This window comes from Elephas maximus, chromosome 1 (assembly GCF_024166365.1).
Source record: "Elephas maximus indicus isolate mEleMax1 chromosome 1, mEleMax1 primary haplotype, whole genome shotgun sequence".
Taxonomy (NCBI): domain Eukaryota; kingdom Metazoa; phylum Chordata; class Mammalia; order Proboscidea; family Elephantidae; genus Elephas; species Elephas maximus.
Window position 1 is genome coordinate 114,253,790 of NC_064819.1, and position 18,090 is coordinate 114,271,879.

The following is an 18,090-nucleotide window of genomic DNA, read 5'->3' on the forward strand; positions in this document are numbered from 1 at the left end:
AATAGGCCAGATTATTTTTGATTGTTTTTACCATTGTCATTTTTTAGTTTAGTTTTGTGTGTGTGTGGTAAGTATATATATAACAAAACATTTGTCATTTCAACATTGTTTACATGTACGATTCAGTGATATTACGTTTATGTTGTGTAACCATCTCTACTATCCATTTCCAGATTTTTCCATCTCACTTAACACAATGTCTTTTGAACTTTGGTTTTGTGAGTCAGTATCTGCACCCCCCAAGCTTAATCACTTGGGAAGCTTTTACAAAGTAATGTGCTGGGCTCCGCTCCAAATCAATAAAATCAGAAGCTTCAGAGTTGGGCCCTAGGTATTAATATGTTTTAAAAACTCTGCAGCTTTTGCTGTTGAGCAGCCAAGGTTGAGAATTATGAAATGACATTAATAAATAGATGCGTGATGGATGAAGTGCTTTTTAGTACTAACGATTTATAGTTCTATGAAGGCCAACTTTACCTGGTACTACTTCATCGACCACAATAAATTTATTGTATATTTATTATGAATTCGGCAGTGTGTCAGCCAGGGGAGATGTAAATATAAACTTTCCCTGCTCTCCAGGGTACCTTACACTCCAGGAGAAACATGCGAATTAAGTTTCTGCTAGCATACTAGGTAAATACTGAGAATGTACATTTTTTCACTGGACTGGATCAGGTGCTATTCTGGAGGTCATCACACTTTGATATCCACTTTATATAATTGTGCTGCTGACCAGAGACAGGAGACAGAGCAGATTCTTAGTTATATCTTTGCATATCAATTTTTGTTAATTAAATTATTGATTTTCCTCCTGCATTTTGATCGTTGATCGATTTACATCCTTTATCTACCAGAAAATGAGTTTAACCCAGAACTCCAGCAGGCATTTAAAGGTCATTTGATCCAATTCTCCCATTATTTAAATGAGGCATTCATGAACAGAGTGGTAAAGTAATTTGCCCAAGGTCATACATGTGGCTCATTATTGACAAAGCTTAGGCGTTCTGATTCTGAGTTCAGTGACCTTCCAACAGAGTCAGCTCTTCACCCATCAGGACTTTGAATCAAGTGATATAGCTTTTGCTTAACTATCATAAGATATGGAATGTTAAGTTTTGTTTGCTTGATGGCAACCACTATACTCCTTGTTGTAATCATAATAAATATAATTCAACACTGAAAAAAACTTTTTTTTCAGATATTTGTTTCTGACTTTCATAATTCAGTGCCTAGAGTTTTAAATAGAGTAACATATTCAATGAGAGAGGAAATATTACAAATAATTGTATTACCACATGAGTTTTCCTTATTATGCTATTTGTTTCATCTCACTCAATTGGTAATACAAATGCTACTTCTTTTTATGCAAATATGTATTGAAAACTGACTAATTATAATTTATAACCACCAAAGTAAAGGTTATAAATTTACTTTGCCTTTTTTTTTTTTTTTTCTACCATCTTGAGTTTTATAGGCATCCTCTTATTGAAGGAGGCTAGGAAGTAGAAAGACAATGATTTATTTTATTACATTTTGCATTAATTTTTTTCACCAAATCACAGAAGAATATGGTCCATGTTTTGCCTATTAAAGTAACTTAATTCTTAACACCAATGTACATGGCTCTGACAGATGAAGAAGAACCAGCAAAAGAGAATAAAAAGGAGAGACCCAGAATGTAGGAAGGAAAGAGTTCAATACATTCAGAATTTAGAATGGACCATTATCTTTAACAGTGTGAAGTCACTGGTGACCTTGACGAGAGCATTTTCAGTTGAGTAATGGGGGTCAAAGAATGATTAGAATGAGTTGAAGAAGCGGAATAAAAGACATTGAATATATACAACTCTTTTGCTACAATGGGGAGTAGATTAATAAACCAGTAATTGGAGGAAGAAATGCTATCAATGAAGTTTGTTGTTTTGTTTTGTTTTTTAAGATGTGATAATTAAAAATGTATACGTATTCTGATAGAAATGATTCAGTAGAGAGGGGAAAAGTGTATGATGTAGGAGAAAGAGGGATATTTGCTGGAATCATGACCAAACTGGATGACAGAAGTAGTGATATTTAGATAGAAGCAAATTTGTTCATCTTTGTAACATGACAGACTGCAGAGTTTATAAGTATAGGTGATGGCTGGTAGGTGGATGTAGTGGTGGGAATCTGTGGAAGTTGTCTTCTGATTGCTTCAATCTTTTCCAGAAAGTAGGGAATGGACGTGAGACGAAGTTGCAGAAGTTTAAGAAGGAGAAGGTGTGAAGAATGGACTGGGGAGATTCAGCATGATTGCTGTGCAGCTTAAAAGCGCACTTAAATGTCATGGTCATGAATTTAAATAGAGATCAGTAGGCACGGCCATCTTCTGCAGCAACCCTAAGTTATGCAGGTATAGGAGTTTGAGAAGGGGAGAGTGTTGACATGTCGTGGAGTTGTCAACCAAAGTCACAAAATAATATGTGTACTAATTATTTCATGAGAAACTAATTTTCTCTGTAAACCTTCATCTAAAGTACAACTTAAAAAAAAAATCTCTGTAAGGAGAATCATAGCATAAAATCTAAAGTTCCTAGTAGAAACAGAAAGTAGAGATCTCTGTCTGACCTAGAGTTATTCTCCATATACAAATAATTTCAATTTTAGAGAACTACATAGAGTCTTTGAATAAGACTTATATAGCTTCTGTAAAGGAATTGATTTATATAATTGACTTTCCCAGATTTCCTTTGTAATGATCTGTTAGAAATTTATTTAATTACTTTTGTCAATCTTATTGAGAATTTTGGTTTTAACGTGAAAAGTCAATTCGAACTATTTTAGCATTAGAATTAAAAAAATTTTCAATAATGTCAAGGATGAATAAATAAGAGGTTTTAGTGAATAAGTATCTTGAGGCTAATTTAATAATCTTATGTTTTCTATTGATTTAGGTTTATTTGAATAGTTGCAACATGATTTTGTGTGTGAGAGAGAGAGAAAGAGAGAGATTGAATCCGTTAGACTGTATTAGGTATAGTTCTTCCTCCTATTGTTGGTCTACTGATTTTATCATGTGGCATCTCTGTAAAAAAAATTCCTTGAAAGTCTAATTGTTAGGAATTAGTATTTTCACCAAAATCTAAATGATGAGATTATTTTAAGAGAAAGACTAAGGAAGAGATATCCTTGAAAATGCTATAGGGATATAAGTGTGTGAGGAAAAACGAAATATATTCTAAGAAATCTGTAATAGAATAGATTGATTGATTTTCCAATATGGCACCAACATTGCATCCTGGAATAAACCCCCCTTAGTTAGGCTGTATAATTCTTTTCATATATTGCTCAATCCTATTTGCTAATATTTTGTTAAGAATGGTTGCATCTATATTCACAAGGGATATTGGTCTACAGTTTTCTTTTTTCACTGTTTTTGTCTGGTTTTGGTATCAGTGCAATACTACACTAAAAAAAAAGATGAAAAATTTAGTGTAAATCTAACAATACATGTACAGGATTTGTATGCTGAAAACTACAAAACATTCAAGAAAGAAAACAAAGAACTAAATAAATGGACATATTATGTTCACAGATTAGAATACTCAGCATAGCAAAGATGTTAATTCTCCCCAAATTCATAAATAGGCTTAAGGCATTTTGTTTTCAAAACCAAACAAGGTACCTTTATAGATATAAATAAGATTATTCTAAAATTTATATGAAAAGTCAAAAGAATTAGAATAGCCTAAACAATTTTGAAAATGAAAAATAAAGTAGGGGAACTCAGCCTACTTGATTTCAAGACTTATTATCTAGTTACTGTAATCATGACTGCGTGGTATTGGCAGAATAATAGATACAGAGATCAACTGAACAGAATAGAGACCCCAGAAATCCCACCACCAGAAGTTTCCATCAATTGATTCTGACTCATGATGGCCCTATGTATGTCAGAATATATATCTGTGCTCTGTAGGGTTTTCAGTGGCTGATTTTTCTGAAGTAGATCACTGGGCCTTTCTTCAAGATGCCTCTGAGTGAACTCCAATCGCCTACCTTTTGGTTATTAGTTGAGGGCATTAACCATGTGCACTACCCAGGGATTCCACCTCAGAAACAGACCCATACAAATACGCCCAACTGATTTTTGACAAAGATAGAAAAACAACTCAATGAAGGAAAGAGTGTCTTTTCAATGAAAGCTGCTGAATCAATTGGATATCCATAGGCACAAACAAAAGCAAAACAAACCTTGGCCTAAGTCTCATGCTATATACAAAATTAACCCAAAACGGCTTATGAACTTAAAGGTAAAATATAAATCTATAAATTTTTGGAAAAAAAAGTAAATTTTCAGACTCTAAGACTAAGCAAAGAGTTCTTAGACATGACACCAAATGCATGATTAACAAAAGGAAAAAATTGATAAATTGCACTTCAACAAAATTAACACTTTTTATTTTGCGAAAGAGCATGTTAAGATAATGAAAACACAAGCTATGGACAGGAAGACAATATTTGCAAACCATATATCCAACAAAGGACTAGTGTCTATATAAAGAATTCTAAAATTTGAGCAGTAAAACAAAACCATCAGCTAGAAAATCAACTAGAAAATGGTCAAAAAACATGAATTGACTTTTCACCAAAGTAGATCTACTGATGGAAAACAATCACATGGAAAAATGTTACATTCCCATTAGGGAAATGTAAATTAAAATCACAATGAGATATATTACATAACTGTAGGAATGGCTAAAGTAAAAATAATGACAACACCAAAAGCTGCCAAGGATACAGAGATAATTCCTACATTGCTGATGAGAATGTAAAATGGTATGGACATTCCAGAAAACATTTTGGCAGTCTCTTAAAACAACTAAACATGCACCTACCATATAACTCAGCAATTGCACTCCTGGGCATTTATCCCTGACAAATGAAGACTCGTGTTCACACAAAAACCTATACACAAATGTTCATAGCAGCTTTATCTGTAGTAGTAAAAATGAAAAAAAAATCAGGTGTTCTTCGATGAGCGAATGTTTAAGCAAGCTGTGGTACGTCCCTACCAAAGCATACGACTCAGCAATAAAAAGGAATGAACTATTGACATACAGCAACCTGGATGAATCTCCAGAGAACTGTGACGAGTGAACAAAAGTCAACTCCAAAATATTACATTCCTCTGATCCCTTTATAGAACATTCTTGAAATGACAAAACTATAAAAATGGAAAGCAGATTAATGATCGCCAGGGTATAAGGAGGGGGAGTGGGTGGGAGGAAAGTGTGACTACAAAAGGATCCTTGTGGTGATGAAAATGTTCTGTATCTTGACATCTTGACAGTATCAACCTCAACGCCCTTGTGCTAATGTACTATAAAAAAAAAAAATGTACTATAGATTTGACAAATGTTACCTTTGGGGAAATTGAGTAAAGTGTATATAGGATCTTTCTGTATTCTTTCCTACAATTGCATGTGGATCTGCGGTTATCTCAAAATAAAAAATTTAACCAAAAAGAAAAATCTCTTCCTCTAAACAAGCAAAAATTAAAAAGAAAAACCCCATATTCTGATACCTGTGCATTCTCTTGAACCCTGCGAAATATTCATCCTCTTCCTAAATTCCTAATAAAATGCTAGTAAGACATATGCAGCAAGTAGGAAACTGAGATAACACACTGGAATTAATGGTAGGTGGGCTTGTACCCAAGGAGCATGCAGCAAGTAGGAAACTGAGATAACACACCGGAATTAATGGTAGGTGGGCTTGTACCCAAGGAGCCCTGGTGGCTTAGTGGTTAAGGTGTTCTGCTGATAACCAGAAGGTTGGCAGTTTGAACCTACCACCTGCTCCGTGGGAGACAGATGTGGCAGTCAGCTTCCGTAAAGATTCACCCTTGGAAACCCTATGGGGCAGATCTAGTCTGTCCTATAGGGTTGATAAGAATTGGAACTGACTTCACAGCAATGGGTTGTGTTGGGACTTGTAATCAAGATGCAGATGATAGTTCCAAGTAAAAGCTTAGGCCAGATAATCCCACTGACATAGCAAGTGAACTGTAACCCTGTGGAGGGGCCAGGATAATGCTCAGTGACACAATCCAGAAACTACAACTTTGACTAATGCAAAACATTTCTTTTCTTCTGAAATCACAAAAATAAATGATTCTATTACCTCCCCCCCCAAAGCATTTAGATGAGTGATAAATCAACCAACTTTAGTATTAATATTTTATAAAATTTAAGCACGTGTGTGAAAACATGTTTTTGTACTATTGTCATGTTGTGTGTTTCTCTTATCTGATTTTATGTTCCTAAAAGCACTTAGGCGAAGTTAACAGCTTATAAATTAATTGATATATTTAGAAGGATTTGACTAAGTTTATCGTTTTTAATCCTTAAGAGAATTTGCTTTATAAATTACATATTAGTGAATTTATAAACTACACAAGGAGTATCGACAGCTTAGAGGAACAATTTTATTATTTTCAGTTAAATACATCAGTTATCAAAGCAAACACAAAAAGTTCAATGCCCTTTGGTTGATTAAGATGCCAGCAATATGTTGTTGTGGTTCGGAGCCGTCGAGTCAATTCAAACTCATGCGGCCCTGTATACAACAGAAAGAAGCACTGCCTGGACCTATGCCATCCTCAATATTGTTGTTACGCTTGAACCCATTGTTGCAGCCACTGTGTCAATCCATCTCGTTGAGAATCTTCCTCTTTTTCACTGATTCTCTACTTTACAAGACATGATGTCCTTCTCCAGTGACTGGTACCTCCTGATAACAAGTCCAAAGTAGGTGAGACAAAGTCTTGCCAACTTTGCTTATAAGGAGCATTCTGGCTGTACTTCTTCCAAGACAGATTTGTTTGTTCTTCCGGCAGTCCACGGTATATTAAACATTCTTTGCCAACACCATTTGACTAATGCAAAACATTCTTTTTCTTCAGTTCTTCGGTCTTCCTTATTCATTGTCCAGCTTTTCCATGTGTATGAGGGGATTGAAAACATCATGGGTTGGGTCAGGTGCGCCTTAGTCCTTAAAGTGACATCTTTACTTTTTAACGCTTCAAAGAGATCTTTTGTAGCAGATTTGCCCAATGCAATACTTCGTTTGATTTCTTGACTGGTGCTTCCATGGGTGTTGATTGTGGATCCAAGTAAAAGGAAATCCTTGACAACCTCAATCTTTTCTTCGTTTGTCATGATTTTGCTTATTGGTCCAGTTAAGATGATTTTTGTTTTCTTTGTATTGAGGTGTAATCCATACCGAAGGTTGCGGTCTTTGATTTTCATCAGTAAGGGCGTCAAGTCCTCTTCACTTTCAGGGAGCACGGTTGTGTCTTCTGCATATACTAGGTTGTTAATGAGTCTTGCTCCAATCCTGATGCCCCATTCTTCTTCATACAGTCCAGCTTCTCAGATTATTTGCTTAGCATACAGACTGAATAAGTATGGTGAAGGGATACAACCCTGATGCACAACTTTCCTGATTTTAAACTAATAAGTATCCCCTTATAATGTTTGAATGACTCCGTCTTGGTCTATGTACAGTTTCCTCATGAGTGCAATTAAAAGTTATGGCACAGATCAAATAGTACTGACATTCCTACGGGCTGAAGGATCAATTCTAACAAGTCCATATCAAGACAATCCATTATTTATATTTCTCCAAATGTAAGGTAAATCAGAGACAGCACAGCACATGATAAAAAGCAACTGCCCAATAAAATTAGTATATAAAAAATTATATAGACGAGATTATTTTACTTTGGACATATGACGTAGCCAAGTTCCTTTTTCTGAAGTAGAACTTAGAAAATGCAATAGCTGGTAAAGGTATCATCACCATGAATGGAAACACTAGGACTAGTGCACATGTGGTCCCCTAAATGTTGGTTAGAACCAAAAGTCACCTCTGTGATAACAGTGTAAAAGTGGAAGCAATCAACTTGATTCTGCTATTACTCCATTGAGCTACAGGCCTATGAATTGTTAATGTAACAGGAAGGGAGAGTAAATAGGGTCGTTGCATACAGTTGTGCATGAGTCTAGGCATGCTGAGAAATCTACAAATTAGAAAGAGGGGGAGAGACAGCGTTACGTATGTGAGGGTTGAAATAAGAGGATCTAGAAAAAGGGTGTAAAAAAGTTTAACCTTTCACCAAGTGAAGTAATATGAAGCTGTATCCTTGTAACTTCACATATCAACCATTTGACCAGATATGCCCTAATACTGGACTAAAAAAAGTCAAAGTTAATTGGAAATGATTTAAATGTCTTATGGAAGGAGAAAACGGTGAAAATACTATGAATTTGTGAGCATCTCAAGCTTTACATTGGAAGCATTACCTGTGTCATGATGGCAATTGTTCTGGGGGCAGACTTGCAAATGTGAAATGTTTTGAAGCCCTTGACTCCCTCTCCCCCTAACTGTGTACACCCTGGCAAATGCCAGCAAAATGTTACATGAAGCAAGTCCGGTGGAATGTTGAGAAGATGCTCTGTTTCCTGGCAGCCTCGTGAGCGTCAGGAGGTAATTCCTAGCTTATTTACCTTGTATTACAAGACAGTTACAGACATATCACAGCTTTTCTCAGTCACTCATTTATGAGTTTATTACCTTTCATAGCAGCCTAGGTAATATCTCACTACTTGAGAGAGCAAGAAGATGTGTTAGTGGTTAAATGACTTAATAAACAATCTGTCACCTCTCATTTTTCACTAAACCTGAGCACGTTTATGATGGATAAGGAGGAAGATTCCTTAACTTATTTGACATCGAGCTTATGAGAGCTGAAAGAAGAGTAATTTCAGGGAACCTCAGATTCCCTTCCTGATCTTCATTTATTATCTGGTAAAGCAGAGAAGAAAACTCTGGTGTTGTTATGGTTAAGAGTTACTACGGGTGCTAATTAAAAGGTTGGCAGTTCAAACCCATTAGCCATTCTTAGGAAACCATATGGGGCAGTTCTACTCTGTCTTATAGGGTCACTACAAGTCAAAATTGACTCAACAACAACAGAGTTTTTTTTTTTTTTCTTTTAAGCAGAGAAAAATGAGATCTTTTTAGAAAATATGTCCCATATTTGCTATTGAGCAAATAAGGGAATCAAGAAGTCATACACACACGCAAAATAACCCATTGCTGTAGAGACAATTCTGACTTATGGCAACTGCATGTGCTACAAAGTAGACCTGCTCCATAGGGTTTTCTTGGCCCTGGTGGTGCAATGGTTAAGCACTCAGCTGCTATCCAAAATGTTGGCAGTTCCAACCCATCTTGCAGCTACTCAGGATAAAAACTTGGCAATCTCCTTCTGTAAAGCGTACAGCTAAGAAAGCCCTATGAGGCAGTTTTACTCTGTCACATGGGATAGCTCTGAGGAGAAAATGACATGAGGGTACACAACAGTTAACAACAACATTTATGGAAGTAGATCACCAAGACTTTCTTCCATGGTACGACTGTGCGGATATGAATAGCTAACATTTAGGTTAGCAGTTGAGTGTAAACCATTTGCTCTACCCAGGGACCTACACACACACACACACACACACACTTAAATTCATATTATACACACACATCATTTCAAGTTAGGAGTGAGGAAGCAATCAAAATTTTAGCTAAGAGACAGTCACAGGCTCCAAACTGCTCAAAGCCCAGCTCTGCCACTTGTTAATTGTGTGGCCCTGGGCAGGATACATAAGCTCTGTGTATCTCAGTTTCTCAGTTTCTTTCTCAACAAAATGAGGTCAATAGTAGTACTTAACTTCTAAGATTGTTGTGAGGACTAAAAGCATTAAACAAACACTTATAAAAATATCTGGTACATAAAAAGTACTCAAAAAATGGTAACAATTTTTGTTCATCAGAAATGGCTCAAGTCAGCCTTCAGGTGATTGTACCCTAGATTTGTGCCCATTGGATTGGGGAAGAACTGTTTACCTGCAGCATCCTCAGTGCTATATTGCTATTTCTCTGTGGTAGGAGGAATGGGAGCAAATAGGAGAACTGGGCCTGCTCATCCAACAAGAAGTTAGCAGAGAATCTCTTCTGCTCCTTTCTGCTCCAGAAGATACTGGTGGTGTGAAGTCAAGAGAAAATAGAATTTCCCCACTGTCTTGAGCTCTTTATAAACCAGGGTTCCTTACAAATCTGCTATTGCGGCTGCAATATCTGTAACAGTAAAATGAACGAAAAAAAGAATCTTACTTTGTGGGCGCTTCTCTATTTTCTTGTTCCATAATTGAATTATGTTGTTTACTATGAAAGTCGCTGGAATCATGAGTCCTTAATATAAGCGACCACATTATATTTGTAAGAATATGTTTCTACCAATAGCAACAGCATGATAGTCATTTTAAATCTGGTCTCAACAAACACATCACAGAATCTCAAGTTAAGGAAAGTTGAAGAAGTGATAGTTTCTCAATTAGCCCATGACAGGGTCTAAATTAAGCTGATTGTTAGTTTGAAAGAAAACAAACAAACAAATACAGAAGCATTAGTCATATACATTACTTCCTGCAAAATTTGCAACTGAGTTATGGAGTCTCTGCTGGAATTCCTTATGTTGCTATCATTTTTCACCCAGTGTGTGGTCAGTGCATCACTTGAAGCATAAATTCCTCACTATGTTAATTGCAGAGCATGTGACATGAATGGCAATGTAGGAAAAAGAATCAAAGTAATGTTGCAAAGTATCAGTTTGTATGAAATGCTGATTAGCAAAAAACAAAAAACAAATCTTGAGAGTAAAGGGTTCATTTTTATTATAATAGGAGATGGCTTTTTTTTTTTAAGTAAACTTAAAATGAGGAGTCCAGTCCCAGGCCAATCTTACGTGTAACGTTATGTGTAATCTCTCGTGCATGACCATAGGCAATTACCAGGCTTTACTTACTTTGCAAGCCTCATGGGAGAAAGCTACCCTCTCCATACCAGACTTGGTGCACAGCTGGGACGTGGCAGTTTTCTGGAGGGAGTCACAGTTCAAGAACTCAGCCCCCTCAGGGTCAGCCATGCTCATATGCATATCTGCATCGCTAGCTTACTCACCTCCATTCGAGGCCTCCTGATAGGGGCCTCAGCTGAGACACTTTCCAGACGCTTCTACTGAAACCTCCTTATCAGGGACCTTGGACCACTCTGAGTCAGCACCTTTCCCCTCTTAACCCTTCCCTTCTCACTCCCCCATTCCACAGGTCCATTAAGAGGCAGGAGCCTTGTGTTCAGGGCTCTTGGACAGTGAAACAAATCTCCCCACGTTCATTGCACCCACCTAACTCTCACTTGGTGCCATTCCATTGGGAAAAATAGAACACTAGGGAGGTGGCACTTCTTTTTGCCTCTTGCTTGCACTGTTACAGTAAGTGGATAAATTGTTACTTTCAGTCTGGCTTATTGTTCTAACTGACCACCTTGACACATGGTTGTTTGATAAAAACTACCGTGATTTTTGTGTTCACCTACATTTGACAAAATCCCTGATTTGTCTCTCTTACTCAGCTTTACTTATTACTTTCATAGGCTCAGGTTATTTTATAAGACGCAAATCTTAGGCACCTCCTCAGATTCCCTGGATACCAGCAGCCTCCTTGACACTGGGCCATGTTCCACCTCAGAAGCTGCCATGCTGAGCAGACTGGTGGAGTCTTCTCAGTCCCATGTCTGGAGCCAGCACGTCACTTGCCCTGGGAAAGCCAAACCTTGTCCTTTGGATGCCTTTGCACAGGCAAGCCAACCTGCCTCACAACAGAGTTTCTGGCTCCCCCATCTACTTCCACACCTGGATGAAACACCACACCACAGGAGAGGATTTGGCATCTTGTGTTTGTACAGAAAGCAAATATCGCATCCCAGAATATAAGCGAATTAACTCCCACAGAGTAAACTTTGAAAAGCAAAAAACAATAGAGAGCTGGGGAAATAAATTTCCTCCCTTTCCTCCCTCCCGTAGATGTTGGAAGTCATAGTCTGTATCCCCTGGCAATCCATCAACTTCCCTCCTGTGCTAAACTACCTCCCTGCTAAGAAACTGCTGTCTCCTGCAGCCGCCATGAGGTGGTAGCCAGTGTGGCCAAGGGATGTTGTCGCTTTACCTCTACCATGGGCTCACTTCCTTTTTCTCACCGATGCTGTCCTGGATTTCACTTTCCAAATTGCTGCATTATCACTTTTATGCTTGCCTCAGGCTCTCTTTCCTACTGGCAGTGAGAGTTATATTTTTCTTGGGTTTTGTGATAGGAAGTCCTATCTTATCATTTTATTCCTTTTATCTTCCTAATAGAATTGTTACTATTTGGGATTAAAACCGCTAACCTATACATTTTTCCTAAATTAAAGTCAGCTGAGATATTATGAGCACCATGAACAATTTGATGGTGACTGAAAAAAAAAGCGGATTAATTAAATGTCTTCTCTTATCAGAATACCAAGACAATTCAGAGCAGAACAATGCATCTGTTTATAAACACTCTTGCGAGGGAAGAAATACACAATTTGTTTAACAACGTTTATGCCTTTTACTTTTTCAAGAAACACAGGAAGAAGACAGCCCCCAAAGGTCAGGAGAAGGATTATTGTTGAGTTTAGGATAATTATTAACGGTGGGTAGAATGAGCTCAGCAGAGGCAGAGATAGATTCTGTGATTCTTGAGGGCAGTAGGTACATTTTTTTTTTTTTTACAGAGGATAATAAACACAGTTGACTGACTGTGCCAAGACACCAGGGTCATATAAACCTGCAGGAGTTGGCTTTCTTGTTTATTTCTGTTTGTCTCTGGTTTGTTTCCTGGGAGAGGATTATATTGAGATTTGCGACCTTCTTCTTCGTCCAACTCCACTTCTTGAAGGAGGCAGATTTGGTACGTGGTTCTTTACCCCTTACTCCCTCATCCTGACACAAAACCAAAGAAACCCAAACCAGGTGCCGTTGAGTCACTTCTGACTCATGGCGGCCCCCTGTGGTTCAGAATAGACTGCCCTCCCTAGCATTTTCATGAGTGTGACTTTTTGGAAGCAGATCACCAGGTCTTTCTTCTGAAGTACCTCTGGGGGGGTTCAAACTGCCAGCCTTTCAGTCAGTAGCCTGTGCTTAACTGTTAATGCCACCCAGAGATTCTCCATCCTAACAGGGGAAAAAAAAAAAAAAACTGTTGCCGTCAAGTCAATTTCAACTCATCACTACCCTATCCTGATACCCTGACAGAGAGAACCTTTATTATGGCAGCTTAACAAATGACCTTTTAAAATATCTCAAATATATTATTAAAAGTGAAGTAATTAAATATGCTTTGGCCATCAAGTCTCTTTTCAAACTGAGTATAAACTGTAATGAATCTCTGAGAAGAGCAAGGGGAAAGCCCGCCTACATTTTCAGGTTCACTGTTGCTCCTTATTGATCAAAAAGGTGGTGACTCTGCTGAGTGAGAAATGAGTTCCATCTTCCTTCACCTTCTCCCTAGCATGATTTAACTCCTGCTCAGTTACTGCTTGTGGCCGAATCAGTGCTAACAGCTGCTACTGTGAGCAACTGGAGTCCCTAGCAGCTGATATGCATAGAGGAGGGGGTGTTCAGTTGACCTAAGATGCAGTAATCAACTAAATGTTCCTTTCCAATTCTGAGGGGGATGGCTAGCACTAAAGATCATTTCACAGTTCCAGATTGACTAGAGGAACAGCAGTGATATAAAAGGGAATAGTCGGCTTATGTTTTCACATAAAACTGGGGAGGGTTTACAACGACCTTAAATGATAAATAATTGGTTTTCATCCTAATCAACACCTCTGCAGCATTTGGCATTCCTCCCTTTGAAATTTTTTCTTCCTTTGTCTTCAGACTCTTCTCTACTGCATGCTTCTCTTTTGTCTCACTCATTTTACCCAATAAATCCTAGTTGTCTCTGGGGTTTCAGTTTTAATCCTGTACATAGACAAGTGCCTGGCACAGTGCCTTCTACAATGTAGACCATAAATAAGGCCGCACTGCCTTCCCTTCTTTTCTGGTTCTCAGCTCTTGGGGGGCTTAGTCACCACCAGGGCTTCAACTACCATCTCCATTAAAAAACAGTGGCCGTTGAGTCAATTCCAACTCATGGCAATCCCTGTATGTCACAGTAGAACTGTGTTCCATTGGGATTTAAAAATGGCTGATTTTTCAGAAGTAGACAGCCAGGTCTTTCTTCCAAGAAGCTCTGGATGAACTCGAATCACCAACCTTTGGGCTAGCAGACAAGCATTTTATCCATTTGTACCACCCAGGGACACCGTCTTTCTTAAAACAAACAAACAAACAAAAATGTTGTGGTCAAGTTGATTCCAACTCATAGCAACCCTATAGGACACAGTTGAACTGCCCTATGGGGTTTCCAAGGCTGTAATCTTTATGAAAGAAGACTGCGACATCTTTCTCCTGCAGAGTGGCTGGTGAGTTCAAAGCGCCAACCTTTCAGTTAGCAGCCAAGTGCTTTAACGACTGCACCATCAGGGTTCCTCCATCTTCGTTCCAAACCCATTGCCACTGAGGTGATTCCAACATAGGAGCCTGCAGATCTGCCTCCAGTCCCAAAAGCCCTACCAAGACTCAGGTCCTGTAGACAAATATCTTCTAGTCACTTTCTCAAAATTTCTACCCGGTCATGTAAAATTTGAGCCCCACCAAACTGAATTTTTCCCCCACTCCTTTAAAAACGTTCCCTCTCCTGTGGTCCCTGTCACTTTAAAAACTATCACAATTTCATTGCCATTAAAGCTATAAAGATTAATGTCCCTTTGTTATTTTTGTTAGTTGTTGTTGAGTCAATTCTGATCCCATGTGTGCAGAGTAAAGCTGCTCAATAGGGTTTTCAAGGCTGTGACCTTTCGAAACAGATCGCCAGGCCTGTCTTCTGAGGTGCCTCTGAATGGGCGTGAACCACAGACCTTTTGGCTAGTAGTTGAGCACTTAACTCTGCATCTCCCAGGGACTCCAACATCCTCTTAAATTTTCTGTTTTCCACTTGCCTCTTTTCACACTGCCACTAGTCTACTCCATTCTCCATAATTTCTTACCAGCACAATGGCTTCTAACAATTGTCCCCACTTCCAGTATCCCTCAGCTATTCCATTCCATTCCATTCCATTCCATTCCATTCCATTCCATTCCATTCCATTCCATTCCATTCCATTCCATTCCATTCCATTCCATTCCATTCCATTCCATTCCATTCCATTCCATTCCATTCCATTCCATTCCATTCCATTCCATGCACTTCAATGCATCCATTCCATTGTATCAGAACTATATTTTTATAATCCTTTCTGTATCATCCCACTCATCTGCTTAGAAATTATCTATAGCTCCTCATTGTCAACTACACCAGATCTCTGGTTACTCTTCAACCATTGTTGCAATTTCTTTGGCCTGAAATACCACCCCTCTGGCGCGATAGTCTGTGTGATCCTTTAAGCCCAAACTCAGGTTTCTTTTTATTGAACCTTTCCAAGACATCCTTGCTCAAGCATAATTTACCACTCTTTTCTCTATATTCCTGTAGTATTTCTTCAAAGTTTTTGTAGATTGAAGAAACGTTTATGTTACATGTATTTTAATTTTCTTTATTCAGCTTCCCCATCAGATTAAATTATTGCAACTCCAGCCCTTACTAAGCCATGTCATTGGCCTATGTCTATATGCCAATCTCCATTCCTGGATAGGTTAGCTTCTTCAAGGAAAGGACAAAATCTTGTTACCTTCTCATACTCAGTGTCTGCCACAAGTGCTTCCTCAGATAGGGTCCTCATAATACCATTTCTTAGTGAGCTTTGTTACATAAGAATTCAAATTAGGTAATTCGGTCTTTTGCATGAGCATCTATCTCACTTATTTTTGGTAATTCCTCTTGATTGTGTAATCGCGTATTCTATACTGCTCACACTGGGAAAACAGACTCCAGCCTTTTCCAGCCCAGGTGAGAAACAATTGGAACTTGATGAATATTGAGGAAGAATGCTAATTTAATTAATCATGTAATTCTTTGTCTCTTAATTAGAAGAGGGGCTAAAAATTGCTTTATCATGGTGATTTTCTGTTGTATTTTTTTATACGATGGACTGGAGCAAAAAGCTTACAGTTAAAATGTAAACTATTTATATATTTACTTACTTTTATTAGTTTCTTTCAGTACGTCAGATGAGATACACATTTTTTGTGAGGGTTAAGGCATTCAAAGACAAATAAGACATTGCCTCCACATCCAAGATGTTTATAGGCTAGTACAGAAGCAGGCATGTAAACAACTGACATCCAAAGCCAAATAAATCAAGTGATTGCTAGAAGTACAACCCGTGCTATGAAAGGGCAAAAGAGGACAAAAAAAAATTAATTTTGGGTGTGAGACCAGAACATATTTCATAAGGAGGTGGCCAAAACCACTAAGCTGGGCCCTGACTCATGGACCATTTGACATGGTGATTAATTCACTTTGGATTCCCTATTGAGGTTTTTTCCAGTTTTTGTTCTAACAGCATCTTCTTTCCTTCTGTTTGGTCTGTTCCATTATCCCATAGACTAATTGAACCTTGCTCATCATTTTTGTCTCTAACTCTTGTTTTAACTATTGTGGGATACAGTTATATGTGGAGTTAGGCACATGAAGCACCACTTAGCAGCACGTATGGAACGTTCATCAAGCTAATTTCCTGCAGCAACGCTATTAACCTGGCATTTCTGAAGTCAGGATCATTTGCAACTGCTGTTTGGAGAATAATCCCAAAGAAATACTGCATGCTTCACTGATCACAGTTTGTGAACAAATGTCAGTTTTCATTATGCATTGCTTAGATCCTAAAGAAATGAAAAAATTTTTTTAAATACACGTTTTGAGATTATTCAATCCATCTAAGTAAATATTATGTAATAACAGTCTGGAAATTATAAGTAGTCATATATAAACAGCCATTTATTTATTAATTATAGTTGGAATATTAATGCATTCACCTCTTTTGTCGATTACCCAAAGTTGCAATCCTTTTAAAAAACTTTCTCTAATGTCTATCTCTAAATCAATTAAAACACTTGAATTATTTTATATTATCAGTATAAGTAAAGTAGGATGACTTAAAACATCTCAAATTATTTACAAGTTCCTCCCTTATCATTGACACTCTCCTAATTCCTGCAATATAATTTACAACCCTCACTCCTATAATCGATGGACACAGGAAATCTCTCAAATTTATTTTTAGAATGAATTAAAATATATCAATGTCATGCAATCACTAAATTAAAAAAAAGTCTACTGCATTATGCATAATGCTTGAAAAGAGTGATCATTATGGTAGAGGAGGGAGAGAATAGGAAAAATATGCTGTATTCTCTAGGTGTCTTCAATTATAAATCTTAAAAACAGCCTAGACATCATTAATGTATTCATCCCAAGAAAAGGTAAACACTTAAAGAAACTTTATAGATAATACCCTCCAAGCAATATAAAATGTACATACCCGTTGTCATTGAGTCTAATGGTGACCGCATTTGTCACAGAGCAGGACTGTTCCACAGCAGTTTTCCTGGCTGTAATCTTTACAGAAGCAGATGGCCAGGCCTTTCTTCCATGACAACACTGGGTGGGTTCCAAATGCCAACCTTTAGGTTAGTAGTCAAGTCCAAACCATTTGTACCACCCAGAACCTTAAAATCCACGTAGCAATTATAAAATAAAGCATTAGCTTTTTTTTCTCATTAGAGGCAGTGTCGATTAACAAAACTGCTCAATAACTGTGTTGTTGGGGAAGCTGTGTCACCTCTTTGCATACAAAGTTTCCAAAGAGCTTCAAAAAAGGTAGCACTTTGTGTAGCTGTAATACATTAAAGTAGAGGTCACGTCATTTTACAATAGTACTCTTCGCTTTTGTTTTGTTTTGTTTTGTTTTGTTACGTCCACCTATTCTAGGTCTTGTTTAAGTCGCCTTATAAGCTTTGAACAGCTGAGGCTAGAAAGGAAAGAACAGTACATCTTATGGGTTATTTGCTACATTTGGATTGGTCCATCGTACGACTGTTCTCCCCACTTCAGGTATCTCAATCAGTTGGAGATGACGTTAAAATAA

General features: G+C 37.7%; 1 long non-coding RNA gene across 1 annotated transcript; it reads right to left on the reverse strand.

Moving 5' to 3' along the window:
- Positions 1–9,173: 9,173 nt before the first annotated feature.
- LOC126081781 (uncharacterized) lies at positions 9,174–17,854 on the reverse strand. Its single transcript, XR_007518441.1, has 3 exons — positions 17,485–17,854; positions 16,145–16,329; positions 9,174–10,176 (listed from the first exon to the last, which is right to left on the reverse strand). It is a non-coding gene; the product is annotated as an uncharacterized LOC126081781 (long non-coding RNA).
- Between the last annotated feature and the right edge of the window lie 236 nt (positions 17,855–18,090).